The sequence below is a fragment of the Tachypleus tridentatus genome, chromosome 10 (genome assembly GCF_004210375.1).
Source record: "Tachypleus tridentatus isolate NWPU-2018 chromosome 10, ASM421037v1, whole genome shotgun sequence".
NCBI classification, from domain to species: Eukaryota; Metazoa; Arthropoda; class Merostomata; order Xiphosura; family Limulidae; genus Tachypleus; species Tachypleus tridentatus.
Genome location: NC_134834.1, coordinates 181,491,805 through 181,502,310, shown reverse-complemented (window position 1 = coordinate 181,502,310; position 10,506 = coordinate 181,491,805). Strand labels below are relative to the sequence as shown.

Below are 10,506 nucleotides of genomic sequence, written 5' to 3'. Positions count from 1 at the left end.
CAAACGCAAGTCCATTTCACAGATTCAATTCCAGTTCCAGTTAAAGGATGTAAAACTGTCTTTACGAACCAGTCTTGGAGATTCTAAACTTATTAAGAAAAATTGAACAAATGGTGCACAACATTCGCTCAGTCACAGAAGAAGTTACAAAATAACTCGTCTAAATTTCTTCCGTAGGTCAGTGGGGCTTAACAATTAAAATCTGTGTTTCGATTCCCATTAGTGGATAAAGACAAAGCTAGCCCAGAAGTTAAGTTTGCCCTAAGATAATAAGAAGAACAATTAAAACGAAACGTTTTGTGATTTAATAAATGTATTGTATTTGTTCTGTAATATATATATGTATATATTCCGTAAGACATGCGTTTGTTTGTTGTTAAGCGTCAGGGAAGAAGACATACACGGTTATAAACCAAAGTCAATTTTGTAAATATAACATCTTTGTAACAATAGAAAAAATAAAACCAACGGTAAAATTTATATAGGTGATCCTTCTTGTTATATGAAAAATACAAACTCGTCGTGATCTATTTTATTTTTCTATAAGACTCATAACATTTGTTTTTGAAGTTGGAAGTTCCAATTTTAATTTTTTTTTATGTTACATGGATACTCCTGTGTGTTGTACACTCTATAGCTACTGTTTAATTGTTCAAAATAGGACCAGACGGGTATATATATTTTTATATAAGTTTATTTAGTTACGTCTCAGAGACGTGCATGAGTATTTTCAGAGACAAAACAAGCTTGTATTGTCAATATACACAAAACCAGTTGTCGGTAGCCCCATCATAACTGTATTAGTTCGTTAATTATAACACGTTTAAACAGGAAAGTATGTCAGAGGTCACTGAATCTCCGGTAATGGGTCAGGCATTACTTAAAGCGAAGTCATCAACGTGTTAGTTCTATATGTAACGGGTTGGGCTAGGTACAGAATTCAAACTTGGCCATAGTACCAAAAGTAACGATGAACCCGGTGACAAAGGAAGCCCCGTTTAGTACCGTCAGTGACCGCTGGTTGCTCGCTCAGTGTGCACTGCCATAGGCCGCTGGGATCGATGACGTCAGTTCCCCGCCCCTCTTTGAGGAATGCAGCCCTGGGCCCAACAGACAAGCAAGCTTGATTAAAGTAGCAACAGTAGACTGCGGCAGATTCTTGCGCTTGACTTGTTCGTTGTTCTTGTCCGTATGTGAAAGAAAAACGCAACCAAATGTGAAAGTTTTATACCATTTAGTGTATTTGTACTCTAAGAAAAATTCAAGTATGTGACCAGGTGTACAAGTCGCAAGCAACAAGACACATAAGCACGTGATTAAAACCTGGTATATAGAGCTCGTGGCGCCAGGTAAGGTTGCAAACGTGTCTACATTTTTCGGTAAGAGCCTTCGGGCTGCCAGGTTACTAGTCTTCACGATGGCAGGTTAGACGGGGAAGAATACTTAGCTAGCGCGGAGGATAAACTGTGTAAATTGCCTTTATCTTGAAATGAAATGGCAGTGTTTGTGCTACGTCCCAATGATGTACAAATAGTTCCCATACCTACCACTGTATTTCTTTTCGTGCCTTTATATTTCAGGATTCTACAATGTTTTCTTATGGCGCTCAGTTAAACTGCTTTGTTTGTTCATATCTAGACATGACTTAGAGAAAGGACCGCGGGAGCTTAAAGTGTATTTATGTGATGCTACTAATATTCCACAAAGCTGAACAAAATCGAAACTCAAGTTGAGTTAAAAACATCTACTATGGATTCTGTTGACGTGACGCACGTAGCCTGTACAGTCACTCTTCTGTTATTTTTAGTGACGTACGCGCAGGGTCAGAACTCTAGAACCCAGGAACTGGGGCTGACCATGAAGTCTAGAAAAGTGGACATGAGGGTTCAATTTGAAATAGAAGAAGAACAACCGCCTGGGACTGTAGTTGGCACAATACCCACGAAACCCAATTTCACTTACCGTTTCAATGATAAACCAAAATACTTTCAACTCAATAAGACTACAGGTACCATCACAACTAACACTAAGATAGACAGAGAAAACCTTGTGAGCGACAGATTTGACCTTGTGATTTTGAGTAGCCAGCCCACCTATCCAATAGAGGTAAGAATTAGGATATTAGATGTTAATGACAACGCCCCTGTGTTCCCCGAAACTAGCTTACATGTAACATTTTCCGAAAGCGCCAACATTGGGACTAGGGTTATTCTAGACACGGCAACAGATGGCGATGTGGGCATCAATGACATAACCACAAATTACAAAATAGTTCATGGCAATGAGGATGAAGTGTTCAAACTAGTGGTAACGACGAACCCTAGTGGAGAAACACCTTATTTGCATCTCGAAACTACTGGAAAGTTTGACCGAGAAGATAAATCTAATTATCAACTGAATATTTCGGCTCAAGATGGCGGAAGTTCACCAAGGTTTGGATTTCTTCAAGTGAATGTCACTGTTTTGGATGTGAACGATAATCCACCTATATTTGACCACAGTGACTACTCGGTTAGCGTGAATGAAAGTGTACCTCCAGGTACAACTGTACTACAGGTTCGTGCTACTGATAACGATATCGGTGATAACGCTAGAATAACTTATTTTCTGAGCCAATCAGAGGTTCAGTTCGCAATAGATCCGCAAACGGGGATTATTACGACTTTGGATAATCTGGACTGCCAGAAAGATTGCCCGGGACCTGAAAATTGTCCGAAAAGTTGCGTCTTCACTGTTTTTGCTCGAGATTATGGGTCACCTAGACAAGACGGGCGAGCGTATGTCACAGTAAACCTACTGGATGCCAACGATCACGATCCAATAATCCGTTTTCGGTTTTTCCCAGCAACAGCAAAGTACGCTACAGTGGATGAAAATGCACAAAATGGATCAGTTGTTGCAGCAGTAAGCGTAATCGATTTTGATGAAGGAGCGAATGGAGAGACATCTGTGGAGATTCATGGTGGAAACGAACAGTTTCATTTCAGGTTAGAATCTACCCCCAGTTTTGATATCGTACGTGTTAATGGAATTCTAGATCGTGAACAGATTAGCAAGTATAACCTCACTATCACCGCTAAAGATATGGGTTCTCCAACGAGAAGCTCAACGGCATTTTTGATTATCCACGTGAATGACGTGAACGATCACGAGCCAGTGTTTGAAAGGACCGAGTATGCTGCTGTCCTGAGTGAACTTGTACCAGTGGGAACTTTTGTCGCCGCTATAAACGCCGTTGATGAAGACACTGGAATTAATTCACACATTTATTATTCAATTGCCTCCGGGAATAAAAAACGCTGGTTCAATTTGGACTTCCAAACAGGTCTCGTCACAACGGCGCAGCCTTTGAACAGAGAGGAACAAGACTTCGTGGAGCTCAAAATATCTGCTCGTGATGGAGGACCCAATCCACGCTGGGCTCACACGTATCTCAAAATCCAGCTCTTGGATGAAAACGATGAACCTCCGACCTTTTCCGAAGACGTAAGAAACTTATCCTTGTCCGAGAGTGCCCCTACAGGCTCTTTGATTACAGTGTTGTCCGCTTCGGATAATGATCTAGGAATGAATGGAAGTTTAAAATATGTTTTTGCTCTAGAAACATTGCAACAGTATAGTGGAATATTCTACCTTGATGATGCCCATGGACGCTTGACCACAAGGACAGTATTGGACAGAGAAACAATATCATTGTATACTATTAAAGTGGTTGCCATGGATAAAGGAACTCCACCTCTTTCTTCGACAGTGACGTTATTTTTGAATGTATTAGATGTAAACGATAATGATCCAGTGTTTTACCCGAAAGAGTATTACACTGTAGTTAAAGAAGATGTTTCAATTGGTACTTCTGTTGCTCGTGTTACTGCTGTAGACCAGGATGAAGGGTTGAATGGGCTAATTAGGTTTTTTATTATTAGTGGTGCTAATGGCAGTTTTGAAATAGAGGAAGCTACTGGTGTAATAAAGACAAGTGCGCCGATCAAACAACATTTAAAAACCAAATACAAAATATTAGTTGGTGCAATTAATGAGGAACGAAGGTCTCCAAAGCCAGCAGTAGTATTGGTTTACGTCCAAGAAGAAGAGAAAAACCTCCTCCAATTTGAGCAACTTGACGGTTATAGTTTCTTGATGGAGGAAGATCCTGATGGCAAGGAGCCAAATATTGGTCGTGAAGTGGGTCGAGTTTCATTAGTCCCAAACGAACATTCTTATGACGTAAAATTCTCTATTGCATCTGGAGACTTTTTGAACTGGTTTAAAATTGAGGATGGATCTGGAATAATCACGACAGTGCAACAAGTTGATCGGGAGGTCCGGTCAGAAGTCATTTTGACTATTGTTGCTTATGGAAGCTTGGGATTTTCCGAGTCTGTCGTTAATGTGACAATACTTGATATCAATGATTATCCACCAACGTTTGAAATCCCCCCAGACGTTGTAAAGATGTTTGAAAATTGGCCAATAGGCCATGAAGTTCATTTGGTCAAGTGTAGGGATTTGGATCTTGGTTCTAACAGCGAGCTTGAGTTCTCTTTAACAACTAATCCAGATGATACTTTTAGCATCGATAAAAATACTGGAATGATTTACTTGAATCGCCTTTTAAGATTCATGTCAGGTACAGAGTATAGAGTGAAAATAACTGTAACAGACAAAGGTGTTCCTTCACTGACTTCTGTGCAAGAACTTGTTGTGATGGTAGATGACGTGAATGATCACACTCCAGTTTTCGACCAGGTATCATACGAAACATCTGTATTAGAATCTACAAAAGTAAATGACAGGTTTTTCGCTCTTCGTGCCTCTGATGGAGATACTGCAAATAACGGTCACATTTCGTATGAAATTATAGACGGCAATGAGCATTCAAAATTTGGTATTTTTCCTGATGGACAACTTTACGTTAGAAAGGAACTGGACAGAGAGAGACAAGGTTACTATAGTTTAACAGTGCAAGCTAAGGATAATGGTACAAAACCACGAAGCTCTGATGTTTCGGTTGTGATTCACATTATAGATGAGAATGACAATAAACCACAGTTTCGCAATGACACCTTCGTATTTTATGTGGCTGAAAACGAACCACCGGACACCTACATAGGAAGACTTATTGCTGATGATGAAGACAGAGGAAAGAATGCAGAATTGACGTTTTCAATAACCACCAACCAAAATGATTTCACTGTAGACCCTAAAACTGGACTTATTCGAACCTTACATGAATTTGACAGGGAGAAGCTGGTGGAGGTTTCTGGCCATGATTACATAGCCATAGAAGCCGTTGTGTTAGATGGTGGCTTAATGAGATTGAAAGATGAAGCCAAAGTCATTGTGTACATCACTGATGTCAATGACAATTCTCCACAGTTTCAGCGCACACCCTATCATACCACCATATCGGAAGGAGCTTCGTTACAAACTCAAGTCGTTCGTGTTAGCGCTACTGATATTGATAGGGGAGCAAACGGAAACTTACTTTACTCTATATTAAGTGGAAATGACGAAGGAAGTTTCTTAATTAACTACTCCAGTGGACAAATCACAGTTGTTAAAACTCTAGATCGAGAGAGAACACCTCGTTTTATACTAACTGTATTGGCGAGAGACACTGAAGACGAGGTACAGCACACCTCGACTGCAACAGTTACTATTGATGTCCTAGACGAAAATGATAATCCTCCAGTGTTTCAGGTTTCAAAACAATCGGCTGAAATACCAGAAGATACTCCTGTAGGATTCAGTATATTTACGTTTTCTGCAACCGATTCCGATCAAGGAGCTAATGGAGTTGTTTCATATTCCATCAGTTCTGGTAACATTAAAGAAACCTTTAAAATCGACAACACAGATGGAGTGCTTTCTCTTGATCGCCCACTAGATTATGAAGAACAGATCATATACTATCTTAATATCAGTGCCAGTGACGGAGGAGCGCCAAGGCTGACTTCGAGCACACAGTTTCTAATCAGAATTACCGACGTGAATGACAACCAACCAATATTCCCTAACATTGCCATAGTAAGACAGATAGAAGAAGGAGTGGCATTGAATACACCAGTAGTAACTATTACAGCAGAAGATAAAGACTCCGGTAGAAATGGAGATGTCAGATATCTAATCAAAGAGCAGGAGCCGCCTGGCGGTCATTTTGCTATAGAACCTGAAACAGGAGTAATAACCACCATTAAAGAAATTGACCGGGAATACAGTGACACCTTCATATTGACTGTGGTGGCTTTCGACCAGGCTCTTTCAGTTAAGTCCAGACTGTCCTCTGAGAAAACAGTGACGATCATTGTCGAGGACATAAATGACAACGCACCGACTTTCGTATCCATGGACGCAGGCGTTTTGCCTGAGGCTTCCGACCGTGGGTACGTCATAATGAAGGTAGCGGCCGACGACCGTGACACTGACACCAATGGCATGGTAACGTACGAGTTAGTGGAAGAAAAAGACAACATCTTCTTTTTGGATGGAATCTCCGGTGAACTGTACCTTTCCCGTTCAGTGGAACAGCCACAAGTTATTTACTCGCTAACGGTGGAAGCTACTGACGAAGCAACATCTTGGAATGCTAAAACATCTAGGAACAAAATAACGATAATTGGGACGACTAAACGTGAGCGAGGACCAGTGTTTACTGCTTCAGAATATTCTGGATCGGTTTTAGAGAACGAGCCAGTGGGTACTGTCGTGTTATCAGTTCGCGCTCAGTACCCTAGTGGGCCTGCGGGAAATGTGCAGTACTACCTGACAGCTATTCATGGTAACGGTCTGCCGCAAAACCGGGTTTTTGCCATCAATAGAAAAAACGGCGTAATAACCACAGCCGTTGTTTTGGATCGAGAGGACAGTGCACAAGTTTATGAGCTGGAAATTTATGCTGTAGATGTAACTGTAACAATTCCAAAGACTTCAAAAACGAAGGTAAGAACATCACTTTTACATCTTTCGTCGTAAAACGCATGTCGTAACTCAAAAGGATCTTGTTTTTTTTTTTAATTTTTCGAACGTGAACACTTATAAAGATAGACAACTTTTCCTCTTTTAATCACGTTGAGCGACAACTTTAAAAATAATGTAACATTTTTTTTGGGGGGGTGTGTACAGAAGAACCTTGAAGGAAATACATATTTTATCTTGTACAGGCTACAGATATAATATTTGCTCCACTTGCTAAACGTTTGATCGCGATGAGAAGAAGTTAAAATAGAAAGTCAAATACCGGGTGAATTATATTTAACTAGAAAATCATTTTAATACAAAATGTATACGATACTACCAAAGCACACTTGTATGTAGATGTTAACATGTGTGAGACAAAGATAACACTTGTTAAATACTTATGGTTAGAATATGGCAATCAGATATCAACTGTTGGTGCTGTTAGAAGCCTATACAACCACTTAACTTTAATTACTAATTAGTTACTAGTTTAGTATTATCACTCGGTATTAATTTCTAATTAGTTTTTATCCCGTGTTTCGGCTACCAACCATTGCAACGACTGTCTCTTAAGTGGCAGTGGTAGGGTTACAGTGTACTGGTCGCTCTTGTGGGACTTTCCCTCTTTAGGAATGGAATAAACCAACTGAATATTTTCAAGAGGGAAGTCCGAGTTTTGCTGATTTCTATACTGGATGTGTTGTTAATTAGGCATTTTTATAAAACTGCGTTTTCTTGTGCGTATTTTATATACCATTATTTTAGTATCACTCCAATCTCTCACACGTTATTCTCCTCTGAAAGGATGAACTGTTACAATTTTGTTGGTTTGTTTTTGAATTTCGCACAAAACTACTCGAAGGCTGTCTGCGCTAGCCGTCCCTAATTTAATAGTGTAAAACTGGAGGGAAGGAAACTATTCATCGTTACCCACCACCAACTGTTGGACTACTTTTTCGCCAACGAATAGTGAAACTGATCGTCACATTATAACGCCTCCACGGCTGAAAGGGTAAGCGTGTTTGGTGGAATGGGGATTCGAACCTTCGGCCTTCACATTAGGAGTCGTGCACTCTAGTCACCTGGCCATGCCGGGCCGAACTGTTGCAAATAGATCAGTGATAAAGTCTTGTACATTTGCTATGTTCTTAACTTTTTTTAGACATTTTTTGTTTTCTCCAATGTACATGGGATGGTGTAAATTGTGTTGTTACAAGGGTGTTTAGGAGTGTTATCTCCGATGTGTTGTAACTTCTCAATAATATACTAACATTATGCTGCTTGCAACTGTTTTATGAAGAAAAAAAAACACTAACATTAGGGTATATGTTTGTGTCTCTAGTTTTCTCCAGCTTTAATTTCTTTATTATCAAACCTTCTCGGTATCCATTGTCGAGAAGAGCAGTCATAATATTTTCTTCTTTCTTAGTATCTCTGTTATTATAAATCTTCTTAACTCTGGAAAGTCGACAGGCTATGATATCTGTATCTATGCTGTGAAGATAATTTGCTTTATATTCGAGATATCTACCAGCATCTATGGGTTGCCTGTGAGCTCCCATGGCTACTTGAGTTAGGTGTCATGTCTTGAACGTACATTGCATGAACCCTAAAAGGCGTAGGTGGAAAGAAAGACAGAGGAATCCTTTTACGTCAACTGATGATGACGTCGTGTAATAAAGTCTGCAAAATCAGAATACACGTTTTGAAAACAGTCAAATAAATTAGTTTATTTATGTGTTAATGGGAAAAGCCCCAGAGAAGAGGATAGCGTAGCTTTTCTATAAAAAACATTTTAGGATCGAATTTCTGCCCTACTAAAACCATACTATCTCAAAATATTCCTGAAGACGGCAGCAGATTAGCAGAACAAAACACATATGAAAATAAAGCTAATAATTAATGTTTAGTAATAATATAAAATAGCGAGTAAGACTGAAACACAGATGAAAATAAAGCTAATAACTAATGTTTAGTAATAATATAAAATAGCGAGTAAGACCGAAACACAGATGAAAATAAAGCTAGTAACTAATGTTTGGTAACAATATAAAATAGCGAGTAATTAGTTATTTGATTCCTAACCATGACAACGAATACCGCAGTTTACTTGAATCTGCGAAGTTTGGAATATTTTTTCAAAGCAAGAAAATTTCAAATTCTTCATAAATATATAAAGACAAACAAACTCTCGTGATTTAGAGTTTCAGTAAAAACAATGTTTAATAACGTTTTGTTAGCAATAACTACTTTATTCAGTAAAACCTCTTCGATTAACAAAGTATCGAACCAGACTGTTAATATTTTAGTATCCAAGGTATGGTGATATTTATCTATCCTTTGACGTCATCCGCTTCAAGTTATGACGAGAGTTGTACGTTACCACAAACACCTACAAAGGACTATAATGAAATATGCGCAATTACAATTAGCTCCCTGGCGTATTACGGTATCATAACTGTCGAAAGTCAGTGTAAAACATTTAAAATAATAATCAATGACCTTTGTAATTACGTGAAAAATATAATCACGTCAGTTATAATGTAAATGCATCCTTCTACTGCAAATTTCCAGCGCTAGAATCTGGGTTTCGATACCCGTGGTGGGCAGATCAAAGATAGCCCTTGTGTAGCTTTTTGCTTGATTACAAACGATCAATCAATCAAGCATCCTTTAACTGCAAAACGCCGTCATGAGGTGAAGACTTATCGAAAATTCTTCCCTACTATTGGTCAGATGTGAATGATAATACTAAAACAGCTATATTGTGGTCAAGTGTGATGCAAGATCGCGTAAATAAAACGTATTTAGATTAGAAATATATCAAAGTTCTTGAATCGAACATACCAAATTAAATAGCAATTCATAACTATTGAAGAGGTTCCAAATTAGATTAATCTTTACATAAGAATATATTTTTATGTAACTTAAAAACTATTAAAGTTAGGGTTAAATCGATATGCCTGGATCTCTCAGGTTTGTAAGTGTTTTTGCTCCGTCTAGATTTTTAGGTTCTCTAACTAAGATCTCGACGTTATATGCAAAGTCGATTCCACATAGTAATTATCAGAATACCGGAATTTTAACACTAAGGAATGATGGTGTGAAGTGTATTACGTTTACCGAATCAGTAACTAATACTTTATGTTCAGATGAGGTTATTTGTTTATTGTTTATCGAGGTTTACCTGAATGAACAATCTATTTAACTGGGAAGGTACTCTACAATCCCAGAATGGACAAAATCTTTAATACAAGACATGAGTGAGATGGAATAATAAGTGTGAGTTAAGAGCCTGTAACTAGGTCACCCACTTCGGCGGTTACTTATCAGCGTTCGTGTTCATTTTAGATGGGATTTGACCGGTGTGTTAAGAAAGCACTGTTTGTTATCTTTCCATTGTAAACTGTTTCATTCAAATACAATGCACGCACTAAATATGTAAGTATTATGTGGAGATTATTGATAAAACGTGGTATTGTGTTAATATTTTATTGTGAATCGAAGTGACATACAAAAATTTAGAAACATATTCCTTTCTCCGTTTCG

At 38.6% G+C, this 10,506-nt stretch overlaps 1 pseudogene across 1 annotated transcript in view; it reads left to right on the top strand.

The window, feature by feature from the left end:
• Nucleotides 1–1,127: 1,127 nt before the first annotated feature.
• LOC143231064 (cadherin-related tumor suppressor-like) overlaps nucleotides 1,128–10,506 on the top strand; it is a 113,235-nt pseudogene continuing 103,856 nt past the window's right edge. The window contains exon 1 of the transcript XR_013016764.1: nucleotides 1,128–6,939. The product of XR_013016764.1 is annotated as a cadherin-related tumor suppressor-like (transcript). The remainder of the gene's footprint in view (nucleotides 6,940–10,506) is intronic.